The sequence below is a fragment of the Tympanuchus pallidicinctus genome, unplaced genomic scaffold, assembly GCF_026119805.1.
Source record: "Tympanuchus pallidicinctus isolate F22 unplaced genomic scaffold, pur_lepc_1.0 scaffold29, whole genome shotgun sequence".
In the NCBI taxonomy this organism is placed as follows: domain Eukaryota; kingdom Metazoa; phylum Chordata; class Aves; order Galliformes; family Phasianidae; genus Tympanuchus; species Tympanuchus pallidicinctus.
Genome location: NW_026294746.1, coordinates 2,459,718 through 2,485,053, shown reverse-complemented (window position 1 = coordinate 2,485,053; position 25,336 = coordinate 2,459,718).

Genomic DNA, 25,336 nt, shown 5'->3' with positions numbered 1-25,336 from the left:
TTTGCAAGCTACAATTTGTTAGCAAAGGGAATTTGGGTGCTGGGGCAGAAGATCAGAATTTGATGAATTATTTCCTCTGTCAAGAAACTGAAGCGATCGATCCACTTTGCACCTGACCGATCGTTTGGAGTTTCCACCTCGTTAAATGAAACCAACTGATTTTCCTTTTTCCTCCTGTGTGCTTGCAAGAGCTGCAGAACAACAGAAAGAAAGCACGACTGTCAAACATATGAGGCTTTCCCCCCTCTGATTCTACACTGCTGCTCAGGCAAGCTTTCTGCAAATGGGCCAAGCCAGAGGACTTTCAGTGGTAACCCAAACTCCATCCCAAGGGGGTTTATGGGCAAGCCAACACCAGGCAGTGTCCTCTGTGTCTGGTGTGGCACTGCGAGCGGGCGCCGTGGTAATGCTGTGATTTATACCTTCATTTCCTACTCTCATCTGTGGTTTTAGGTCCCCAGCTCTGTAGCAGCATGTTCTGCACAAGGATACAGGCTTGCAGAGGAAGGATGGAATAACAGCGATGTGCGCAAAGCCTTTTTTTTTTTATTTTTAAAAAGGAAACCACAAATTAAAAAATAAAATAAAAACCACCCACCAGAAGAAAACAAAACTGCACACACGACCCAAAAACAACCGATTTCTTTTTTGCCCTATTGCAGCTGCAAGAGTTGCAGTCAAGGAGAGGACAAATTAAGAGCAATGGAAGCCTCTGGCTGTGGAAGAGAAGGAAGCAGAGCGGAGGGCCACGTTATGATGAGCACAGAGGAAGAGTGCAGTGAAGCTGCAAGGGCTCAGCAAACATAAGGCAAGCTCTGCAGATGGCTTGCTTACCGCTGCTGAAAGCCTCCAGAAAGGGAAAGCAACAAGTTTCCATTTTATTCAGTTGCCATTCCTATTCTCAGAGCTTCTATCAGCATATTTCCCAGCTTAGGAACTGCCTTGCTGCCTGTTGGACCAACTTGAAGGGCTGCAGCCGCCTCCTAAAATCACAATACACCAACATACTTCAACTTGCTCATCTCTGTGGAGTTGTTTTTCTGCTTACCCCATGATTTACACCTCACCTCACCCTGCTTTTGCACCGACTGGAGAAACATCTGCACCCAGCGATGTTGATTTAGACATGCTGAAATTGACCATTGTTAATTCATCCAATCCTGCCAGAAATCAGCTTGAGAATGCCTTTCTTTCACCTGCAAAAGGCTCATCCATTTGCAAAATGCTGTGTTCTGGTGCTTCTCTGAAACAACATTCCATTCTCAAGTCTATCTGCTGAATCTTAATCGAAAAAAGCAGCGATGGGAAGAACCCTAACCCAAGACAGTGTTTAATTTTCTCCTGTTGTTTTGTCTCAATTCAAAGTAAATTTTTTTTTCCAAAATTCCCAGTGAGTCAGGAAACAGAAAGCGCAAATTCTCATGCAGTTTTGCTCTACATCCCACCCAAACCAGAAAACTGCCCTGTACTTCAAGTGCTGGTCTAGCTGAGCCATGATCTGCTACAGAGTCATCTCTGCAGCATGCACAGAAATTAACTCTTCTTGCTTCAAAACATAAGAAAAAAATAATGCAAACACCAGGAATCTCAGCACTGAACAAGGAGCCAGAGCAACCAGGTCTTGAAGGGAAAGAGAACCCCAGAAACACAAGATGCAAAATGAACCGTGAAGCAGGCAGAACACCAAGAGCAGCACCTGACTTTGCAGCATTCTACTTGCATAAGGCCTCAGCCCCTTTGTTTCCTACCCGAACCTTAACTTCCTCCAACATCACCCCTTTATTTGTATCTGCTAAACAGAAAGAAAACCAAACCAACCAACAAACGCTGGATTTGTTAAACTACACTCATTGCTCTTCATCCGTCAGAGCTTTTCAAATACTCTCTTGCTCCAGATGTTCAAGCAGCAGTCATTTTAAAAAGCTCAAACTGGGATCTCAGGAAGGTGAGGAGAAAAAGATGCTGCAATGATGTTTGTGTCTTACAATGTTTCGTGCATTTCATAGATGGTTTTCAACAGTACAACGGAACCTGTTGCCCCACTGTACCACAGTGCTCTGAGTGAAGGGTGAGCCAGGCCTTAGAGAACACCTTCTGGTGCTAAACTGCCCCATGATCTCGTCCTGCTTCATTAGGTTGGGTTCTATCTCTTGTTTCCTGATACACTGGGTGAAAGCACAGACATTTGAAGGACCTGTAGCTTATCCTACACAGCAGTAAACTTAGAAATGCTGCTTTAACCACTAGCAGAAAAAGAGGTTGTCTGGTTCAGGTTAGCTGAAACTCCAAAATCCTTCCCAGACAATATAACAAGTTGGGTTTTTTTTTTGCCATCTGGTGTCCAGAGACCAAAGGGAGATGTTACCACTAATCAGAGGCTTCCAGATGGTCACCAGCCTCAGGATGTTTGTCTTACACCACTCTGCAGCCAACATCCAATGAGCTCCTCATCACCACACTTCAACAATCTTACCGAGGGAAATACCATCTGTGTGCTCCCACAGGGATTGAGTTAGACCCAACTCATCTGGAAGGAGCATGGTTTGGCGTTTGGGAAGCTTCTTATCCTATCAAAGATCTCCAAGTGCTTTGATAACATGAATCAAGCCTCATTAAGCCTCATATGCACATCTGCAAGGCAAGGAAGGATTCCTCCTGCCTCAAACACAGAAGAAAAAACTGAGGCATTGCAAACCGAGGTGACTTGCCCTGGGCACGGCTGTTGGATCTCAAGACATCAGCATGAATGCTGTAACATATTATTGATGCAACATCGTAATTCTGGGGTCTCAAACCTTAATTTTTGAAGGCTTGTAGAAGGCGATGTGGCAAGTCTGTTGTGAAGCCAGAAAAACGAATGAAGAACGCAAACTTTCATTTTTCATTTTAAAGTAATCACTCCAATCTCACCACAAAGACACAAAATAGGCACCTTAGCTTGCTGCAGGTCACACTCTCTCCAGCAGCCTCCGATCTGCACTGCCCTCTTATTTCACGATCCTAAACTGTTTGCTGGTCAAACCTTGCCTACTCTCAAATGGAAAGAGATTCAAAGTAAAGGCTTGACCCACGTCCTGTAGGGGTCTTAACATGCAGATTGTGGGCATGCAACCAATCCCATCACAGTTGATTCCAAACAAGATGAAGTTCAGCTAATAAGCGTGTACCTACTACTAGGGGGTGCAGGCACTGTGCTCTTGGGAAATACGTTGTCACTTTTTTTTATTATTATTTTTAAGTTAGACTGAATTCTATGCATCTTTGTTATTTCCTTTGTAGTTCGGATGATCTAAAAACTGCCCAAGCCTCCACTGTTTACTTTAGAAACAATAGAAAATGACTGGCTCTCAGTCACATGTATCCAAAGACTTTTTTATTGAGCGCAATTAGAGTTCCTTCCATGGCTAATTAAATTCTCCAGTGAAGGAAAACAAATTTCCTGGAATGAGCATCATCTTGATTCACTTTGGGCAAAGCCAGGCTTACATGCTTCTCCCACTCTGTTCTCAGAGGGTGTTGGCTACATTTCTGAAATCTTCTTGTCAACACATGACAAAGCAGAGGAATAGCCTAGTGCTGGGGTCAGTGCACTGCACTGCCATACATTACATAAAAATATGTGTCTACCTTATTCCTCTTCTCTGCTTTATGTGATTTTATGGAGCTTTATGTGATTTGTCCCCCTCATTAATCTTTTTGGTTTTTTCTTCCCAAAATGGTCTATTCAACTCCTCTTTATACGTTACAGTCTATTGTATAGACACTTGTCTACTCATCTTAGTCTTTGCTGGACCTTTTCTAGTTCTACTCTATGCCTGTAAGCATGAAATGCTGTCTGGCTCCTAAAATTACTTCAGTACACTAAGGTATGAATGGTAGAAATATGCATCCCTTTCTTACATACAGAACTCAGGCTGTTGGCTCACCGCACAGCTTGTCCTGTCATCAGCCATTTCTGCAAACTTCTCTCTCCCTGTTAGGAAGCAGTCGATGGCAATAAGCAGTGAAGTCAGAAATACCTTTCTGGCAAAGGCAAAGTCCCAACACCTTGCTATTCTGCCACCTTTTCCTTCCAAGGAAAGTACCAAAATGCCTGTTGGATGTTCTCATGTGGTGAATGGGTGCATAGCTGACTTTTAGTGTTCCAATTCCCCATAATAACAGCTCAAGAAAATGGCACCCTTTAACTTGGTATAAGCTCACAGTGATGGAGGAATGCAGTATTTTCCATGATCCCATTCGTTTGAATTTGAGAGTAACTTGCCTAGGATTTGCTGAAGACCCCCAAGCATCATTTTGCGAGCCACTTTGGGTTTGAAAAGGGGCAAGATTCTTCCCAGTGCTGGTGAAATCAACACCTAGAAATGTCAGCTCCTTTCCTATGCTCGTTCCCTGGTTGTCACTTCCCCTGTGAGTCTGTATTTCATACTGCATGTTCCCCAGGGCAAGGCAGGCCTACACTCTGCATTTGGCAGTCAAATGAGGTTACAGTCAGCCCAAAGCAGACAATAAATCATTATCGTGGTTAAACTGTGAGCAGATGCCCTTGGAGGCCATCCATTCTGAAGGCAAATTCCTTCCCTCTCTGACGTTTGCTTTCCTGTTTACCCCTTTCTGAGCCTCCAGAAATGGTGCTCAGTTCTCCATCATCCTGTGACACCGAGCTCCTCCAGCCCAACTGGCCTCCAATCATCTCTTGATGGTAAACACCACCAAGTTCCCTCATACACTGGAAATTCTCCTTCTTCAAACTCGCAGCTCTCTGTTCCATCACTCGATTTCCACTGGCTCATCAGAAAGCTGATCTGGCCCAAGCATTGATAAATCAGACAGAAAAAAGACCTCACATCACAAGCTTTTCTAGGAGGCAGCCTCACAGGTCGTACAGAGCACCATGTGACGTCTGCTGGGGCATTCTGTCAGCTTGGGTGTGTGAGCTCAGATAGCTGTGACAGCACATCACTGTTTTACCAGGACATCCAGGCAATGGGCAGCTAGTTGATGGTTACATTCTGTGCAGTCTTTCTTCTGCCATGCTGCAGTGATTGGTGGTGGGTGCACTCCAGGTCTAGAGGCTGATCTGCTCCAGGAAGAGATGAAGGTTCCTGACTTGCCCAAGGGTTAGGAAATTAGAAGGGTCAAATGCTTTTTTGAATTCAGATTCTGAGCACACCTGCAGCTATATATTCTATTCTGCCCACAAGGTTATCTTCAAGCACAGGACTTTGGGGACTCAAACATTCAGGTTTCTTTTTTTACAGCTTTTCAGACTGGAAGCTGTAGGGTTCATATTTCCAACCAACAGCTTTGAGGAAAACATCATTTCTTACAATAGAAGCCACAGGAGTTGCTAGCCTTACAGTTCCACATCAATTCTGCTTTGAAGATGGAATTGCTTCCTAGGCATTGCGCCCAATCTTAGTTAATTGTGATCAGTTCTAAATATGCTACACGGTTTTGGTCCAAGTTTAAGTTTTGGGATTAAACCCCTTGTACTTGGAAGCTTTCCCTTACAAACTCAGCCCTGGTTATTCCCAGCTCTTTGCTAAAATGATGTAAAACAAGTAGACTGCTTTCACCTGCATGTCAGGCCAATGCAGAACAGAAATGCTGTGTTAGAAACGGAATGGACATGATCTCATCTTAAGAGAACTGCAGTTCTTGAACTGCTGTTGTTTGCTCAGTAATGTGTGAGTTGTTACGTGTGAAATTGCTGGTCTACTGAGTCAATTAACTTCATTATGCCATGAAATATTGAAGAATTTAATAGTAGAAGGCTGATTCTATGCAGTGCTTTATGTTGCCGAGAAGTCAGCTTGTGTGCATGCTGAAAAACAGGATGCAGAAAGGCCCAGAAGATGGGATGGGGCTCTGGACAGCCTGATCTGGCGGGAGGCAACCCTGTCCATGGAAAGGGGTTGGAGCTGGATGATCTTTAAGATCTCTTCCAACTCAACCGTTCTATAATTCAATGGTTCTGTGCAACCAGTTGGGAAGATACACTCCTATGTTTGCACAAATCAATGCTGACATCTCCTGTGCACTCTATGTTATTCTAGATTTATCATGACCTCTCACAGGATCCCTCTCTCACTAGCATAAGGGCAGCGCTCCTATCAGGAAGGATGCCAGAAAACACGTGGGGCTCTGGCTTCAACGCAACCAAGTTGTTTCTCTCCATCTGCAGCTGACAAGGATGAGGCATCCTGTGTGCCAAGCATGAAGAACGCAGTGCAAGGTGAAGTCTGTACTCATGATAACAGAAGGGAAAGCCCTTTCCCCCTGCTGCCTGCCTCCCCTTTCCCCAGCTTTGGCAAGCTCTGTAGTCAGCTCCCACTGAAGCCCTGACTGAAGGAGAAAGAAACACCACTTAAGCAATTTTCCAAGCTGCAACATACAAATAAACACATTAGCCATCTTTTCCTCAGCAACCACAGAACATCCTCCCAAAAGCAACACAGCAAGTCACTTATTAGGGATTTAATCAGCTGTGGAAAAATAACACTATTCATTCTCAGCTACTTATTCTCTGTCCTCTCAGAAGCCATAACTCAGGCCACCACAGAACCACAAAGGCAGTGCATAAACTCATGGGCACAGACACAAGCACACTTCAGCACACGAGCTTCCAAAGAGCGTTTGCTGGCCTGTAGATTTGGCTCTGACCTGGTTTGACTCCAGCTCTGTTAGCCCTAAATCCAACTTGGATTGAGCTCTTGAAAGCTATAAATTACGACCAGAAGAATGGTGGGAAGAGAAATCTCTTGTAGCAGTAGGTTGGCTATACCCCATCCTTACTTGGTAAGGACTGTACCTATTTCTACAGTACTTTTTTCCCCCAGGATCTCAAAGCACATCATGAAGTGAGACTTATATGTCAGAAATCCATATGCAAGGGAATTATTTGTTTTCTGCTTCAGGTTGTTTTTCTGGTCTCCAAATAGAAGCTGATGCTCACATGAAGAACACAAAAGTTGCATTCAAATAGGTTTTCTTTTTCTTACAAATTCATTTGGATGCATCTAATGATCTTCAGAAAGATTCCAAATTTCCTGTCTAAAATAATCTGGAACATGGGGTGGGATGAATTCTCTGCCATTCCATTAAAGATCCCCATACTTGACACAAGTCAGATGATGCAGGGACTGAAGTTGGTCGCAATCACACCTTGAAGTTTAGCAAGACTTGCTTCCTAATCTGCTTGGTTCAAAGAGCAGCAACAAGCTAACCAGGAATATCAGCTGTTTACTTTCTGCACACGGTCTGCTAATGACAACCTGCATAAAACCACAAGTTTGTCCAAAGGCTGCTCATATTCCATCACTTCTGTTTGCAAAGCTCAGAGCACCTGCAGGCTAGCACTGTCACTAAGAGCCCTTTTTCCCCCTTCATTTGCATTAATTATGCATACACCACTGAAATTCCTCAGACAATTAACCCTTCTGTACCTTTCTTGAGGGCTCTGCCCTGCAAGACGATGAGATCTGAGCCTACAACATACCTGGGCATGTACCTGAACCCATGCATATGAGCACGCTTGCTGTGCCCAACACAAGGGGCCAACTATCAGCCATGGCCAACGTTTCCAGTAATTGCATCACAAAGAAACACTTTCCCTCTGCACTGAGCTTTTCTGTGCTGTGAATAGAGCTTTAGGAATGTGTGACATTTTTCTATACTTTGGATCTTTGAATATAAACCAAATCAAAGGCTTCCAAAGCAGAGCCAGTCGCTCTGTTTTATAAACCAACTTATTTCTGGAATTTGCACCCTTCAGAAATAAGCACTTGCTAAGACTTGTGAAGATCCCTGGGTTCAGAGCACTGATTACAAGGAACTGCAAAACAGCATAAAAAAAAAACACAACAAAACCCTGACAATTCTTTCCACCAAACAGGAGCTCAATCACTCCTTGACTGCTGTGATTTTGTCACAGAGAGGATCGTAGGGGATTCTCTGCACTGCGCCCTGCCTGGCACAAGCTGCATCACTCATCCATCCTGGATGAGCCACAAAGTCAATTTCAGAGGAGTGGCAACTCTGCCTGAATGCACCCAGAGCACTGAGCTGGTTGTAGGCCTGTCAACCTGCCTAGTAACCCCCAGACAAAAGAAATACCTATATTTATTTTTCTGCACATTCCAGACTATCAGATTTCTGGCAGTTTGACTTCAGCACTCTAGGAATTGAGAGCCATGGGCCAAATACGACACTATCTCTCTGCTCTCTTAATCTTGTTTTGCTGGGAATTGCTGCTGGCCTCAGGCAGTTTCCAAAGAATCAACTCGCTTTCTGACTTCTTCTCATGTCACCCCAATGGGGTCTGACATCCCAAGCAAGTTTTTCATCTCAGTGTTGCTATCTGGCTCAACGGACACAAGGAATTGTAATACAAGATAAGCAAAAGAATTTATTCTCCGAAGCACAAGAGAGTGGGTCTGAAGCATCCAAGTTCCCAACTCTGCCTCTCACAAGCTGATCAGGAAGGTGAGTAAAGAAGCAAAAGAGAAGCAAGTATTCACTAACTTGTTCTCAAATGCCTCAGTTTTTCCAACCAAACATAAATTGATGATTTTCTCAAATAATACCAACAAGTTTACAGACACATAAAGCTCAAGTCAAAAGAAGCCTCTAGATTTTGGGGAGCTTCTCAAAAAATAAAAAAAATAAATGAAATCAAAGCTCAAAACACACTGCAGCCACACTCATTCCTCTGCAGATGTTCTGAGAAAGGAACTGCCCTTCTCTTGAGTTCAGATACGTGGCTGGGGAAGTATCAAGCAGCTGTAAGTGAATGCCAGGGAGCTGGACCCAAGAGCCTGCAGAACGATAAAAGCAGATAGACCTGAACCTCAAAGGGACCAGCTTTCCTTTATAGGAGTGCCAGTGCTGGCCCAAGGAGCTCGTTTTGTGAACAGAGACTTGGCTGGCACACTACAGACCTTCCCAAATTATCCAACTCACTTTTCCACATCCAGACGAGCTTTGGACAGGTGCTCAATAGCCGAGCAGAGCTAATTAAAACCACGCTTGCAAAATCTGAACAAGGCCAATAAAGCATTGACAACCATTCCTCCAGAGCTCCGATAGAATGGACCATTCCTATGAATGGTCCAAGTACCCAATGCCATTCTGGGAACTGGGGAAACCAACTCCCTGGAGGCAAAGGATGCAAGACCAAAACCACCATAAAGCCTGGAACCTTTTGTTTCTCACCAAACTAAGGAAGAAGAGGCAGCTTTCACTGCTGTGCCTGAGGCTGATTTGTACCACAAACAGTGACAGAGGCTTTGGGGTGCCCTAAGACTCTATACCTTCTAAAAAACACACTGTATTTCCAGGAAGCCTGGTCTGCTGGTTGGCAACCCTGCCCACAGCAAGGGGGTTGAAACTAGATGATTTTTGAGGTCCTTTTCAACTCAGGTCGTTCCATGATTCTATGAAACATCCTTCCAGAATGAAGCTTGCTTACTGCAGCCACAAGCACCTATAGCTGCAAACTGAAGCCCCAGGCAGGGGAAAGACACTGGAGAAACCCAATCCACCCTTGGAGGAACCCATTTAGGCCACACACTGCCAACGATTCGGTCCTCCAGTCACAAAGCACTGCTTCTTCTGAGCCCTTCCTCCAAGGATTTCTCTCAAGAGCTTAAACAGGAGAGAAACACGAGCAAAGCGATAAAAATTGGAGGAGGTTGTGTTTGTTTCTCCAGTCAGTTAAGCGAAGGGTAGAGAGGAGCTGCCAGACCACACAGTTCTGTTATTCAGGTATTTTCTTTTTTTAAAAAAAAAAAAGAAAGAGAGACAACTTCGTTTTTCTTTCTTTGCTTCGTAAATACAGCGTGTGTGTGGTCTCCAGAGGAACACAGCAGCCTGGGCTTCCCCACTCCTTGCCTCTTCCCAGCCGTTTTCTTGCTGCTTATCAACCTGGTTGGGATGGAGAATCCTGCACATGGCACAGCATGGCAGCCTCGCTCTTCAGAGATCCCAGCCTCTCTTTTCTCTTGCTGCCAATGTATTCCCTTATTCTGGCAGTTTGAGCCTGCAGTTCAACACCCACATCGAAGGCTGGGGCACGCCAACGGGTCAGGCCTATGGGGTTGGTGCATGTGCAAGGGCCAGCCCTGCCTAAAAGCCAGCTCTTCCTTTACCACAGGCCTGGGAGAAGCATATTGCTTCGATTTGCAAGCAGGGACCGGCCTCCTGCTGCCCTCTGTGCACGATGCCCAAGCTCAAGGCAAGCAGAGGCAAAGAAACAAGACCCAGGCACTATGAGGCACAAGGTCCTGAGCTCCAGCTTGTTTTGCTGCGTTACTATAATGCATCATCGCTATGTCAGTAGATAATAAATGCTGTTATCAAATATAAATGCTCAGATACCACCACAAGCATCAGGCTTGCACAGGTTCTCCGTGGCTGCATGCTGCCCTGTTGAGCTCATTTGTGCTGTTTTGCCTGAGACATCATCATGCGTTTCCACTGCTTCTGGACTGCTTTGTTTCTGGTCCCACTCAGCCATCTGCTCTAATTTTCATACTTAATGCAGAGCAGAACAGCCTCTGGTCCTCTCTATGCAAGCCGTGGGACCATTCCTGCCTCCCCACCTCTGAAATGTAAAAAGCACGCAGCATAATCTTCCCTTCAGTCATGAAAAATAAAGTATAATCTTAAGTAAATATTAGTGTTCCACTTATGTAAATACAAACTGCCATTGAGGGCTAAAGCACTGATCCTGTCAAAACCCCTGGCTGAGGGTATTTCTTGGGGAAGGACAGCGAGGGTCAGGAGTGAAAAGTGCTTTGGTGTTTGCTGGGAGTTAGGGGAATGGTTCTGGGAAGAGAAAGGGACAGTAGGCATGTTCAAGAAGACCTGACACCAACTGCATGCTCACTGAAACTGAGCTTCACAGAGATGAGCACCTGTCAGCACCATAAAACAAGACAGATCTTGTTTTATGGAATATTATTCCACCTCTTCAAACAGCTTTAACGAGGCAGAGGGAAAAAAAACAGCCAGCTGTCTGTCAGTATCTACAGTCTTGTTGAGCACCAGCTCTTTGGAAGGTCTGCTCCAAGTCTCATTAAAGATAAAGGACTTATTTAGCTAACTTGACCATAGATCCATCCCTCCTTAAGACCTTAACTGATCACTTCCCAGTTTCCTTCAGCACCTCAAATCCATCTCATCCACTCAGCTCAGTGTATTTGTCTCCTGTAGTCTGGTATTTTAATTTTCATATCTCCCTGCATACAGATATTTCTGATAAGTCCATCCATCACAGAGGATGCTTTAAGGAATTGGCATGGTTACTTGCATCTCCCATTGCAGTGGATGATGGAACACAAAAGCTCTCAGGGCTGTAAATTACCATTGATAACTTGAATCTGGAAGCCCTGGGGACACGTAACATCTTACTTCCAACTGAGCTAAAAGATATGTCTAGTTCCAAGGAAAAACTTGCCAGAATGGGATAACACAAACTCTGCTGATCAAAGGCAAATATCCCTTGGCCCTCTCAGGCTTCCCATCACCTACCATGAGCAACGAGTCCTTGGAGATCAAAGCATTTCATCTACACTACAGACTGAGTCACAGTTTGAAGAAGGCACTGTTATTCTTCCCATTGTACTCGGGAGTCCTCAACAGGAAGAAAAGCAAAGCAGCATGCCTGAAGTCAGCCAGGTGCTCAGAGCTGGATGTAGGACCGGCACCATTTGCTCCCAGTCCTCTGTCTATGCCATGGTGCCCTCCTCTCACAGCAGAGGGAAGGCTGGATCCTATCACTGAGCAGACTCGTTCTGTCAATATTTTATTAGCCTTCAAAACATCAGAGACATTCCACGCTTGGAAGCCCCACTATTACTTTCTCTAAGCATTAATTCCAGGCCTGTTTATCTCATGCCCTTTTTTCAGTTCTACTGCTTTGAGCCAAAGCCCTGCTTGTTTCACAACTGCCACAGCTTTGATATAACATTAGATTTCAGAACGCAGCTTTGGATAAAAAAGGTTTCTGGTTATTGCTGGCATCAAGAAATCCAAGCATGCTGTGCATCTCTGCCCTCAGGTCCCTGCAGACAAGGTCAGTATTTCTATTGCAGACTTGTGCTGCAGGTAAGCACATAAATGAACCAACTGCTTTCACACAGAGCTGTGATCTTAGCGTCCGCTCGTGGGAGAGTAGCAGCAATCACACCCAGTGGAGACACTGGAGGACATTCAGAGAATCCAAATCCTCCTTGGCAGGTTTGACATCCTGCATGATGATCTAGGAGACGCTCAGGGTCCTCCATACCACTTCCCTTCCTTCCCAAGAGCACTGTGCTAACGCAGCGAAACCACAAGGGCATTTAAATGCCAAATCCCCACTGGCCTCGGTGGGATTTAGACTCCCAGATACCTTCGTGAATCTGCAAGTCGACAAAACGCCAGGAAACAGTGATAAAGACAAAAAGAGGGGGAAAACAGATGAGCTCAAGCTCGCAGCCCTGCAGTCAGACTAAACCAACCCAGCTCCTTCCCCAGCTTGCCATCCTAATGCAGAATAACCACCTACATCCAGCTCCTCCCGCTAAGTCCTCCCCCTCCCAGCTCCACTTTATGACACTAAAAGCACGCACAGCCCATTTTAACATTTTCCAGCCCGAGAGCTGTAGTCCAACCAGGGTGGGCAAACAAACGTCTTGTCACCGCCAAGTATGGCCCAACATTGGCTCCGGCGAGAAATTTCCAGCCACTATGGAGCCAGACACATTTACATTCCTCTATTTGAAGTAAAACCCTAATCCTTTGGAAGATTTGCAGTCTGAGCAAGAGCTGCGCTCTCACCCATGCCTTTGAGGTCTCCCTGTCTTGCAGCAAGGGGCAGCAGCAGGATTCCAAAGGAAGAAGGGGCTGTGAAAAATAAATTAAAAAAAAAGAGTGTTTTGCTCCCCAACCTCTAGATACTAGAATTGTCCTAAATGCACCCAAATATGCAGCGTGCATGGAAGTCAGAAGGAAGATGGCTTCAGTCGAGCGAGTGCAGAACCCAGCCTTGCACCCCAGTAGTCAGGGCCCCAAATGCATTTTTGCTGTAGAGCAGAAGAATGGAGTCAGAATCGACATTCTCTGTGAACATCTCCTGCTTTTTTTTGGTAACACATCTACCTCCATTGAATAATAATCCAAAACTGGATGTTGCAACAGCACCACTTTGCTCAAATGTAAAGAGGACAGAGGAAAAGGAAGCAGAGAGTCCATCCTAAAGGATTTAAGAGGGTCCCAGGACATAGTCATAAAGAATTCCTCTCATCTTAAACAAGATTGTATCCTTCTATAAATATATCAGACTGATGGGTGAGATTTCTGAGCCCTTCAGCTGCAGTTCTGGAGCTGCTGGAAGCGCTCCACACCCTGCCTTTCCCTCCAGTTCAAGGCTGACAAGAACAGCTCTCAGCATTTTCCAACACCTCCTGGGAACCAAGGCAACCAAATCAATGGAGGACACAGCTCCATGCTTCCCCTCACCCTACCCACTCAAACAATGGGCCAGAAAAGCATCCCAGCAGAAAACAAGGCAAATCTTAAGCACTGAGCTGAGCGTCTACAGCACCAGATGTTAAGATTTTCCAGGCAGAACCAGCACTAAGAGGGCAAGCATCTAATGAGCATCTCTACCACGTGCAAGGTTTCACCATCCCCATGCCACCGTGTGTCTGTTCCCAGCCCAGGTGAGGCTGCACCAGCTGCCAGCACAGCCTGTGGGGCGAGCACATGATGGTTCCTGCCCAGGCTGGACATGCAGGATGTGGTTGTGGTCTGGAGCTCAGCCTCAGCCCCCATGCAAGATCACTGTCAGCTGAAGGGCTCCGACTTCCTTCCTGGCCAAGCTTGAGGATCAGAAGTTGTCTCTGAAGGGGTCAGTGAATGGCTTCTCACTCCTAGAATTCCATAAGGATTATCTAGCAAACCATAAATTAGCCCTGCTTCTGCATTTCCAGTCAAGGGCTTGGACTTGCTGACCTGGGCTCTCCTTTCTTTCAGCACAGACATTGTGAAACTCCAACCTTCCTGTTTTCTCCCTCTTTCCCCAACCTTAAAGGCTGGCCAGCCTCGCACAGCAGCTCTCCAAGCAACATTACCACAAAGGTTTCTCCTTTCAAAAGTCAGAACCAACACCTCTGCTTATTCAGTGTCTGCAGACTGCTCATCTGCTCTTTTCAGGAGGGTGAGGGAGTATTTGATGTGGGGAACAAGGGTAAAAAACTGGAGGAAAGACAGGTTAGTCATGTGCTAAAGCACTATTCTGCCCTCACTTTCCTCAGATCACCCCACCACTGCCAAGGCAGCTGTGAAAGCATTAAGTAAACCTGCTGCAAAGCTCACACATGGCACTCCAGATCCTTTAGTGCAAGAAAGGTTTTCTGGCAGCAGATCTTCAGCTCACATCAAGGATGTGGGTTCTCCCATCATAACTTTGGGTCCCTCTGTTTCCCTTCCTGATAACCCTTCTGCAAAAGGCTTAAACTTGAAGATACATATGCAGAAGCCCACCCTGTGGGCAGTACTGACCATGCCTGTCATCACCTCCTGCTTACAAACCAGCCTGGCCATGCCTCAGAAGCACTACAGCTCCCTGCAGCCTTTTCACTGCAGTTCTTATCACTGGATACCTCAAGCTCTTGAATAAAGCAGCGATTTGTCCCAGGTCTCATCTGTGAGTACCTCTGGAGGCAGAGACATTCCAACAGGATTACAGCAGAGGGGTTAATAACCTCCAATGAAGATCATTAGAATCCAAGAGGAAAAAAAACAACCAAACACAAAACAAAACAGAGGAAGGGGAGAAGGGAAAGGCAAGCTGGATCTTGTCCCCAACCCCATGGCATCTGCTGCAGAGCAGTTCCAACCACACAAACCCTCCTGAGCTGTGCCTTTACAGCCTGGCTCAGGGCTACGTTTATCTCAGGTTCTAGCTAAGTACCTAGTTACTAAAACACCAGGTTCATTTCAATGGCTCTCCACCTAGGATAGTGCTTATACCTGTGGAATACCACCAGGAAGGTCTTCATGCTGCCCACACAGCAGTTTGTCTGCGAGGGCTCCATGGGTTCTGGCTGGGTGATGGAAGCCAAAGTAGAAGAAGGTGCAGGCAAGCAATCATCTCTTCCTCTGTGATCCTTCAGTTCTTTGCTTTGGTAATACAACAATGTCAACAGCTTCTTTACAGCACTTTCCAGAAGACTGAAATGAGATTCAAGTGACAAGCCTCGAAATTCCTATGAAGTTCCTCTGTATGCCATTGCAAATCAGGAATTTGCTGTCCCGACCACATATATTGAACTGGCTCTGATCCTGCTGCTTTGACATTCTGATGTGTTTTCCTTTCACCCCATTTCATTCCCTTTCGCCAGCTACAATTGTTCCATATCTGTGAATCACAGCTTCCTAATCATCAGGGTCGACCCACTAATAACATTATTTGCATGATACTCAGCCCACTTTGCTAGACATCGAGCAAAAATGTAGAAAATGACAGACCTTGCTTCTCAGAGCCTTCAGTAGAATCAGATGTCTGCCCCCTCCAGCACAGAGCAGTGGGAGGTTCTTGAATTCACTCCTGTTTGTTCAAGGGCTGCCTCCTTCCATTAACTAGCTTCCACAAGGGTGCTAAAATACCACCCTCATCACTGGTTTCCTCTCCCATCAGCAAAGAGGCCAAGGAAGCAACAGGCCACGAGTGTTGAGTCATCGTCTTGCTGCAGGAGATGAGGAACACGCTCTGCTGCTGCTTGTGCTTTTGGGATTGATCTGGTGGGAACAGAGCTGTGGGAGCCCTGGGAGCTGCCGAGCATCCTCATCCTTTGGAGAAACCAAGAGGGCTGAGAAGCAGCCTTGGGGAAGCAGAGTAAGGGAAGTTTCAACAGAAGTGGACCTCCATAGAGGTGCCACACTGATCTGCAGACCCCCTGGCTGCCACCCTCCTGCATGTTCACACCCTGCCCGCTTTGTCTTCTTGACAGCTGCCTTTGTAGAGCCACTGGCATTTTTCAGAGCTGTCAAGAAACGCAGTTTTGCAGTGCTCATAAGCACGCAGATGGTGACTGTTCTGCCTGTGTGTCCCTCCCAGCTCCTGCCATCCATCTGACACAGACCAAGACCATGCAGGCCACAAGCACCCCATCAAAGTGAACTGCAACGCTTGAAGTTTTAGCATCATCAGGCTGAGCAAGACAAGATATTTTGGTCATACCTTCCCCTTGGGTAGGACTAATATGGTACTGCAGAGAGTCATGAGGGAAAACTGTTCATATGCCCATCCACTGGGTACCACTGGAAGGAAATCTGTGCTTTCAACTTGAATGTTACACTCTTAAAAGTACAGCACTGACCACTGGGCCCAAGTTCAAGCTGTGGCCACTCATTGGTATAAGAAAGGGAAGTGTGGTCTGGCTGATACGGGGAGTCAAAACAAGTGGTCTGACTTTTGAATGAAGCCTCATATCCACTCCCCAGCTGAGAACATTTCCGAACTCAACTTCCTCAGACCCCAAACATCTCTCCAAAACCCCTCACTCTCAGCCTACCATACCCTCTCCTTCCCCCCTGCTTTTCAAGCCATCCACAGCTCTGAAATAACCTATTCCTATATTAGGCAAAACAGCCTCAAAACTCGGTGCTGAGTGCTTCGGAGAAGCGTCGCGTCGCCGATCAGTTACCACTGCCTACATACTTGAACCCAGAGGCACGAGCTTCTTGCTGGCAGACTGCGGAAATTTGCTGAACCCCAGCCAAGAAAAGAGATGAGGCAAGGGGTGTTAAAAGCTACTGTCTCGCCTCTTCGTACACATCACACGCACGAGTGCCTTCAGCACCCAGGGCCCGGAGCCCAGACAATTCGTTGAAAGTCTAATGCATTTCAGATAAGGCTTTGACTATTACCTGGATTGACAGGCAGAGAATGGGAGGAAAAATCTCGGCTCCGGACCACTCAGCCGAGCAGAAAGCATCCCAGTTCACGGGCTAACCTAGGTCAAGTGATTTGGCGCCTGTGGGGTATTAAAGCTATTTACCAGGGAGGGATCCGCGCAATCTGGAGGGAGCCAACCCTCCTAGTGAAAATTATTATTGTAATTCATGATATGTCCTGGCTCTGCGCCCGCAGTCAGGCTTGGAAAGGCGCTGTCTTTAGCGGAGACAATGAAAAAACAAACAATGTTTATAAAGAAGAAAACCTGCTTTTTTTTTTGCATCCACCCAGCTTGGTTTCACTCTACGAGCCATCATCACAAAGCTGGTCCACCTGAAAAGTTCCAAGAAGTTTGGAAATGGGAGCAGTGATCCTGCCTAGGGCTCAACTCCTGGAAACAACGCACGCCTGCTGAACCCAGCTCAGCACATCACCATCTCCTCACCACCCATGTTCTGCATGACGCTGTCATCCAGCAGAAAAAACAGAGGGGGAATTACTCCTGAAGGAACTGGACGCATCCTCCTTTGGAGCCTTCAGAAGCTGCCTTCTCCTACCTCTCCAACCCCCCCCTTTCTCTGCTGTTTGTTGGGAAATCCAATATTCCGTGACCAACTTGCCCCCCACCTCTGCCCATCCCCACCACCTCCCATGCCCCTCTGCTCTTTGATCCAAAGATCAAAGTGAGAAAAGGGCACAAGCTGGCGACAGCAAGAAAATCAACGTGCACTTGGAAGGAAAGAAAACACCTTCCTACAAAAAGGGGCAGCGACATCCATCCCTCTGCTTCTGGCAGCCCCACATGCAGCTCTGGTCCTCCTTCTGACCTTTGATCGTCCCTCTGACCAACACACACTTCATGGAGTTTTTGGGATCCCCCAGCTATGGGTTATCATCCAGAAATTTATGTTTTTCCTCTTAAGAAACGTCACCTATTTCTGCGCAAGGCTTCAGCTCTGCCACCTCCCCCCAGTGCTGCAGAACCAAACAGCAGCGCTGAGGGGTTGTGAATCAGCTGCAGGGGGAAAACCAAGACCCAAAGCACTGAACTGTGCTGCCCAGGAGTGCCATGGCACTGGGAGAACTTCTCCGAGCCCTTCTCACAGAATGGCTTCGATTGGAAGGGACCTTAAAGATGATTAAGCTCCAATCCAGCATTGCCAACCACCCAACCAGGCTGCCTAGGCCCCTATCCATTCACCCTCGCAGAGGTTTTTGCAGTGATGGAATAGATAGTTTGGGTCTGCCAAGAAAACAGCTCAGTTTTTGTTTTTTTTTTTTCTTTTTCCATTGAGAATTGCCTAGTAATTAAAATAGAAGGGGGGTGGAGGGAATGGAGGGACACGAAACATCAGGGGAATTGATGCTGCCTTGCCCTAAAGCCAGGGCTAAAAGCAGCATCCCCATGGGCTGTCAGCACTGATCGGAATCAGCTGGTCACTCATCGCAGGAAGGCGAGCGGTCAGGCACAGCACACCCATAGGGCCGACAGGCTAATTATTATAGCCAGCCTTACTGGGAGCAGCCTGCTATTAAGTTCCCAGAGCTGAAATGTTGTCCTCCAACAACGTCCCTCCGCGACACATCCACGTCACGCGCCCGTGTTTTAAGACAGAGGAATAACAGCAAGGCAAAGAGCAAGGAACAGGGCAGATCAATTAAGAGGGCACCTCGTTTCTGTGGGTCCTGCTGGCTGGGGGCCAGGCTGTCACTCAGCAGCAGCCTGTCTGAGCCCCCCTGCCACCAGCCTGGCGCCCAGCCCTTGGGGGAGGACTGTGTCTGGTGCAGGGGAGGATCTGATCCCAAAGAACTCAGTGCTGGAGGGGAACGCTGCAGATCAGAGGGGAAAGTGCAAGGGACAGGGCAGCAAATGGTTTCCTCTTGCTCTGTCCCCTCTGTGCATTCCGTGGGTTAATCACCAGCCCCTCTGTCGCCATACACAGTCCCCTCTCAGCCTCTTCCTCACCTTTTTTTGCAGCTCCTGGCTTTGTACCTACTCTGCACACAGTCTCCTGCCCGGTGTGGCTCAATGCAGCTTTATCTAGCATGTGGTAAACAATTTATTATTCATTCAAGAAAGGTGTAGATGTGGTATTTAGGACTTGGTCAGAGGGCAACGCTGGCTATAGGTGGACAGTTGTACTAGATAAGCTCAGAGATCTTTCCCCACTTTAAAATGATTGCATTTGGAGTGAGGTGGTTCCATCCTGCTTCCCACCAGCATCGTGAAACTCCATACAACTCCACATGCATTTTATGGGCAACCATGACCCTCGCAAACCCTGCCAGCCAAACGCGGAGCACTTCACCCATCTCCTTGCAAACCCCATTGCCCCATCCCTGCTTCTCTCTGCCAAGCTACATCCTGCTTTTTTTAATCTCCCTAATTCTCCACGCTGCTCCGCGTCACATTAAAAGCCATCACTCGGGGCTGTGTCTGCTTAAAGCAAAACAAAGCACAGAAACATTGCTCCCAGCTAAAAGAAACATTCTTCCAATGTTATGTCACCATTCCTTTCCACCACATCTCACGTTACCATCCCAAAAGGAGAGCGTGTTTCACCTGTGAGCAGCAGGTGGGTTTGCCTGATTCCCCATAGCAGCAATGGGGCAGAACGTCCACCAAGAGGTGGAGAATGAGCTCAAGTGGGAATGCAGAGCAGCTCCAGGGCTGAGGAATTGCAGGAGATTTGGGGATGCAAGGGCAGAGCAACCCTTGCAAGTTCTGCAGTGCCCAGGATGGAGGATGCCAGATGCAAGATACCTCCCTCTTGTTTAAGCTTCCTTTTCACAGCTTTATTTGCAAAGATACTTGAAGGGGCATCTTCAGCATGGACAGACCAGCCTTTCCCTTGAAATACTGTCAATTACTGTCACCTTGAGTTAACTAAAACAATCAGCCTGCATTAGTGCAGCAAGGTCAGAGCCTGAGTAGCAGCCAGGTTTTTCTGAACCACCAGGAGGCTGTTTAACTGTTGCTGCTTAATCATATCTTCCAGCAAGGAATTTTGTGCAATCTTCCCACAGGAGGCTGCTGTCAAATCTGACCCTGGAAGGGCAGGGGAGAGGGCAGATCCTCATCCCATCATGAAAACAATTGATGCTCAGCTGCTAGCAGTTCAGGGCTGGGCAGGAGCACACTCCTTTCCATGGGAATCTGAGATAAAGTCCTTCTCCACAAGCCTGGGGGCAGCTTGGAGCACTGAGTGATTCAACCTTGGTGAATCCTATTGATCCCATCCCACCCAGACCATCCCACTCAACATGTCAAATCTGACCTAGATGGACGGAAAGATGCTAAGATTCTTATCATCCATACCAGCATTGAGATTCTCCTGCCCTTCCCTTGGCTGTGGTTGATGTTCCAAACTGCTCTGCTCCGACATCTGTCCTTTTTTTCCTACAACAAACCCAAGTAGGTAAGAAGGTTTGTTTGCTTCACTCAACTCCTGCTCACTGTGAAGGGTGAGGACTGAGGTACCAGCCTGCTGCCTAAAGGAGGATGGCATGCTTCTACAGAGGAGCATCCTAACCTGCACCTTACAGCCACCTGCTGTGTGGGTGCCAGACAGAGATGATATTGAATAAAACTCAGGCACCAAAATTAACATACTTCTGCTAAGCCAATTTACATTCCTGGCTCTGGGCTTCTGGAGCCAAAATAAAAGGAATTTTTTTTTTTTTATTATTTTTTTTTTTTTTTAAACAAAACGTACTTTGGATCCAGGCTTGACTCCGTGGCTCCAGTTTGCCTAGCATCGCTCCCCAGAACGACATTCTGGCTCTCAGCATCGTGTCCCAGAAGTGTCCCCAGTGGGCATTGCACAGTCTGTCACAAGAGCAGACTGGGAACAAGACAGCAGTTATGAGTTCGTGATGAAAAATGATCCATTTGTTGCGTTGCCCATCCTTGTCCTCCAGGGCTTCTTTGTAGACACTGATTTGCTTTTTACTTTTTTTCTTTTTTTAAAAAATTGCTTTTTTTCCCCCCTCCACTTTCCTGAAGCACACCATATGGGATCCCTCCTGCACTGCACCCCTCCTTTAGCATCATTCTCAATGGCAGAGCACCCTAAACCCATTCCTTCCCCCTACCCATAGCAGCCTGGCAGCCCATTGCACCCAGTATAAAGCAGAGCTCCACAACCCAGCATCAGGTTATTCTGATACTGAACATTACCTTGATGTAACAATATCAAGTAACACACGACACCACCAATGTGTACTATAATACGTGATATATCCATTCACCCACTTGTTTTGTCTCTTGCAGCAGTTTCAGGAAGGCACCACCTTTCTGTAATGCTATATTAACACTGAAGTTACTTAACAATGTAAATATTTCTCAGTGTTTAGACTTCTCACCAGGACCTGGCACGGTCCCCATCGTCCTCCGCAGCTTCTAACCCAAAGCAAAGGGTAAAGGCTGAGCTGAAATGAAGGCATGAGAGCATAAAGGCTTCAACTTCACAAGCAGAAAAATGGCAGGAATGACCACAGGGCTGGATGGGAATTACTTTTTTGCTTGTGCTTTCTAGCATGGCTGCTGCAGCCCATGGAGGAAGCAAGAACTCCTGTTGCTCAGGCAGAGCTGACCACAGCTCCATGGGCAAGCACTGCTAGAAAGCTACTCGGCATGTGGCTTGCTTCAGTTACAAGTACAGACAAGCAAAGGAGCTCTCCCTGCCTTTCATTATTAGCTTTCCCCTCCTGCCATATCAGACAGACATGAGAAGTACCCAGCAGGAGAGATGTGGGCTCCTTATTGCCCCCTCACACACCAGCACCCACCATCCAGAGCAGATGCAACATCTCAGCTCATGCCTTCGTCCGTACCAGTGCAGGAGAGGAGCTGTCAATCTCTGCAGGCTCACTGACACTTGTGCTAGCAAGTTCCAAGATCACAGCAGGTGCAACAATCCCCTGGGCTTTGAGCTGGTTGAATAACATTCGTGTTCAGACACAGTGATAAGAGAGGACTGAGAGCTTTCCAAAGAGCGACTTCCTGATGGAGACCTTTGCCATTCTCATGCAACACGCACTTACTGTGCTGGGCAGCAAGGTGAAGGCCTCAGACATCAGCTTTTACAGATTCCTTCCCTAGCACAGCCCTTGCAGGCTGAGGTTCAGCCCCCAGCTGATGAGAGGTGGACATCAGGACACAATCCTTCCTCTCCCCTCCCCTGCACCCAGCCCTGTTATCAGATCCTGTCCATTGTGAGGGTTAAGCTAACAGCTTCCTCACACAGCCTAGAGCACTGTTATCAGCCAAGATCCCTATTGCTCTCTAATACACCTTAAGGCTCCAGCTCCTATTTGCTTAAATTGAGGAGAAAGAAAGAAGAATGTAACCCACTGAGCCTGGAGATGCAGCGCTGAGGTGTCTAGTGCCACTGTCCAACATCCTCACCCTCTTTTTGTACCACTTTGCTTCACAGGAAAGAATAAATACATCAGCACAGCCCAACTCCATAAATATCAGGCTGCAGGGATGCTTTCCATGCGAATAATCAGCACTGCTTTGGGCTCCTGAATCCCACCAACATCTGATTCAACAGAGAAGAGCACCCCCAGAAGTATGAGGTTTGCTATCAACACACATCCTGTCCGTGTTTCTTTCCCCCAACTAAGCAACATTATATATTCTATTACAAAATGGGGTTTTCGTATGCTGGATTTGGATGCCACACATACTTTTGCTTCTTTTCTTTGGATCTTTTTTTGTTAATTGATTTAAACGTTCCTTTTAACGCAGCAGAGAATTTAACCCCTTCCCCTCTCCAGGCACTCAGAAGCTCTGGCAAAGCAAAGTGGAAAATAAACTCTTCTCCAGTCACTCTGCAGGTCTGCAGTGGGAGGAAATAAGGAACCCTGCACACCCCTCTGACTGTGTTAGTCAGACACCACAGCATTTTTCAAATAGTCTGTCATTAATCACAACAACACAAGGGAGTGAGAAAGAGATCAAAGAGGTAGGAGCCTGAAATTCCAGTTACAGATTCTCTGAATTAAGGTAACGACAAGGCTCGGAGCCAGCAATAAGCCATCCCAATCCAGCACTTCTGTATGGCCCCTGCTCTTAGTGGAACACTACTGGTGTAGCCCAGGTGAGGATCCATCCACACTGATTTATCCAAACCACAGAAAACAGCAAAGCAGGACTGGAATCTTCAGAGAGATGACATTTCCAGTAGCTCCTGCCTGTGGTTGAAACTGGAAATACCATCCTCTGAGGTCACCTTCGATGGAGGAGCACCTCTGGCAGCACGAAGGCAGCAAGAAAATGCGGGGGGAAAAAAACACCCAGACAATGGAAGTTATCCAGATAGCACCCAGAAAGGCTTAGAACAGACATCTACCACCACCAGGGGAGATTTTCAGCTGATTTTCATCAATAAAGTTTCAGGAAGGCTGATGACCCCTTCTCTGAGAAGAGGGAGCCGAGATCCTTCAGTGCCAGTACCCAAGTCCTGAGGTCCTCTAATTCCTTCAAAGCCACGTCCTTCTCAGCAGCAGGAGGAAACCAACACTCTCACACTCTTTTAGCAGGAGATAACCAAGCTTATAATTGAGTTCTCCACAAAGATAACGTTCCTATTAGTGTACAAGGATACCAAGTGATACCCAAAGGGAACCAGGGTGAGCTCCAGCACCCATTAACCTTGTGTTAGCCCAGCAAATGAGGTGCTGGAACCTACCAAAGACCCTCACTCATCTTCTCTCAGGGCTACCAAGAAACCTATAATATTATTTTAAATCAGATGGGCTTGCCACAGAGAAAATAAGAACACAATACCACTTCCAAGAGATAGAGGCCACCTGAGCAGTAACCAAGAGCTTTGCTGTCTAGACAACAAACACACAAACAATAAAATGACCACTAACCTGCAGATGCAAACCCTCCATCCTACAGGGCTTCAGCTCCAAATGCCTGGTTACCAACTACTGGGTCCTAGAAAACAGCAGGAAATTGGCTCTTCTGCACAAAATTTGGTGCACCTGAAGTTCTCAAGTCATGGCCTTTAGTTTGCATTGATACCAGCCTGGCTTAACCATTAGGAACAATTACTGAACCAGAATCAGCTGTGTAATTAGTGAGCTCTATTTTGACAATCACCACCCCCCTGGCTTTCTAATGGAACCACAACAGAGGCTGTTGCAGCTTTCTCTGTCACCCTAATAACAAAGCTGAAGTACCTGGTGTTAATTTTAATACTTCAAATGGTATGAATAGCTGTATGGAGCTATTTTATTTTATTTTTGCTACTGTCACCCATTCAGAATGGCTTTCAAATTGCCTTTGAGCATTCCTCCAACACTCGCCCCTAGGTGCAGACTCTCTCTTTCTGTTGCTGATTTATAACCTGCACTTATTTATAACGGGAGTTTTATATGGCAAACGAACCGTTTTGCTCCAACATTAATAGGCTTCCATTCAGGGGGAGTTTACATCTGCTGGGCCCTCTTCTACTGCGTGAGGAAAAGCAGGCAATCCATTGCTAATCCGACATAAATACCCCTGGAGTCAGTCTGGAGCGGAGCATCAAAATCATTTACAAAAGTGGAAATTCGAATAGAGCTTAAAACCTCATAACCTGTCAGCTCCCAGCCAGGGAAAATCATCACAGGCCGGGTCTCCTTGCTTTTATTTGTCTGCAGCAAGCAGAGCGGGGCTTTGCTCAGCTCCCCACCCCCCCACCCCCCACTCCAGCCTGCCCAAGGGCTGCTTTGTGTGAGTATCAGAGAGGTTGAATCCCTGCAGGTTCCAGGTGTGAAGGGCTGATGCAGCACAGTGCATCCGAGTGAATGCAGGAGCCATGAAAACAGCAGGGTTGGGGAGGGCACCCAACACAAAAAGGAGCTAAAGAAGCCTGCTAGCAACCCTGCCTAACCTTCACCCCCAAGCCAAAGGCAGAGGCATGTCCCAGAAGCACGAGGCTGTGATATTTACCATAAAATCACTAAGATTGGAAAAGATCATCCAGTCCAACCATCCACCTACCCACTAAACCGCCTTGCTAAGTAACTTTAGCCTGAAGCTGGAAACTTTTAGCTAGACTCTGTTTAGAATAAGGAATTATGAGTGGAAATAATCACTTTTATAGACGTCAAAATTAGCAGTCGATGCTTCTCCTAAGATGGCTTGGTTTATTGTTCCGAAATATAAGTAAGCAAGCTTCTTCTCTGAGAGACTCTTCATGGGTCCCACACAAAGGCCAGGCTGAAGATGTCAACATCTCAGTGGCCATATTCATTACGTGACTTTTTAAAATTTAATTTGTCTCTCTCAGATTTCTCCCTGTGCCTGCCACAAACCGCCATTCCCATTGGGTGAGATTAGCTCACTTGGCCATTAAACCACAGTCTCAAGCGCACGGGTTTTATTTT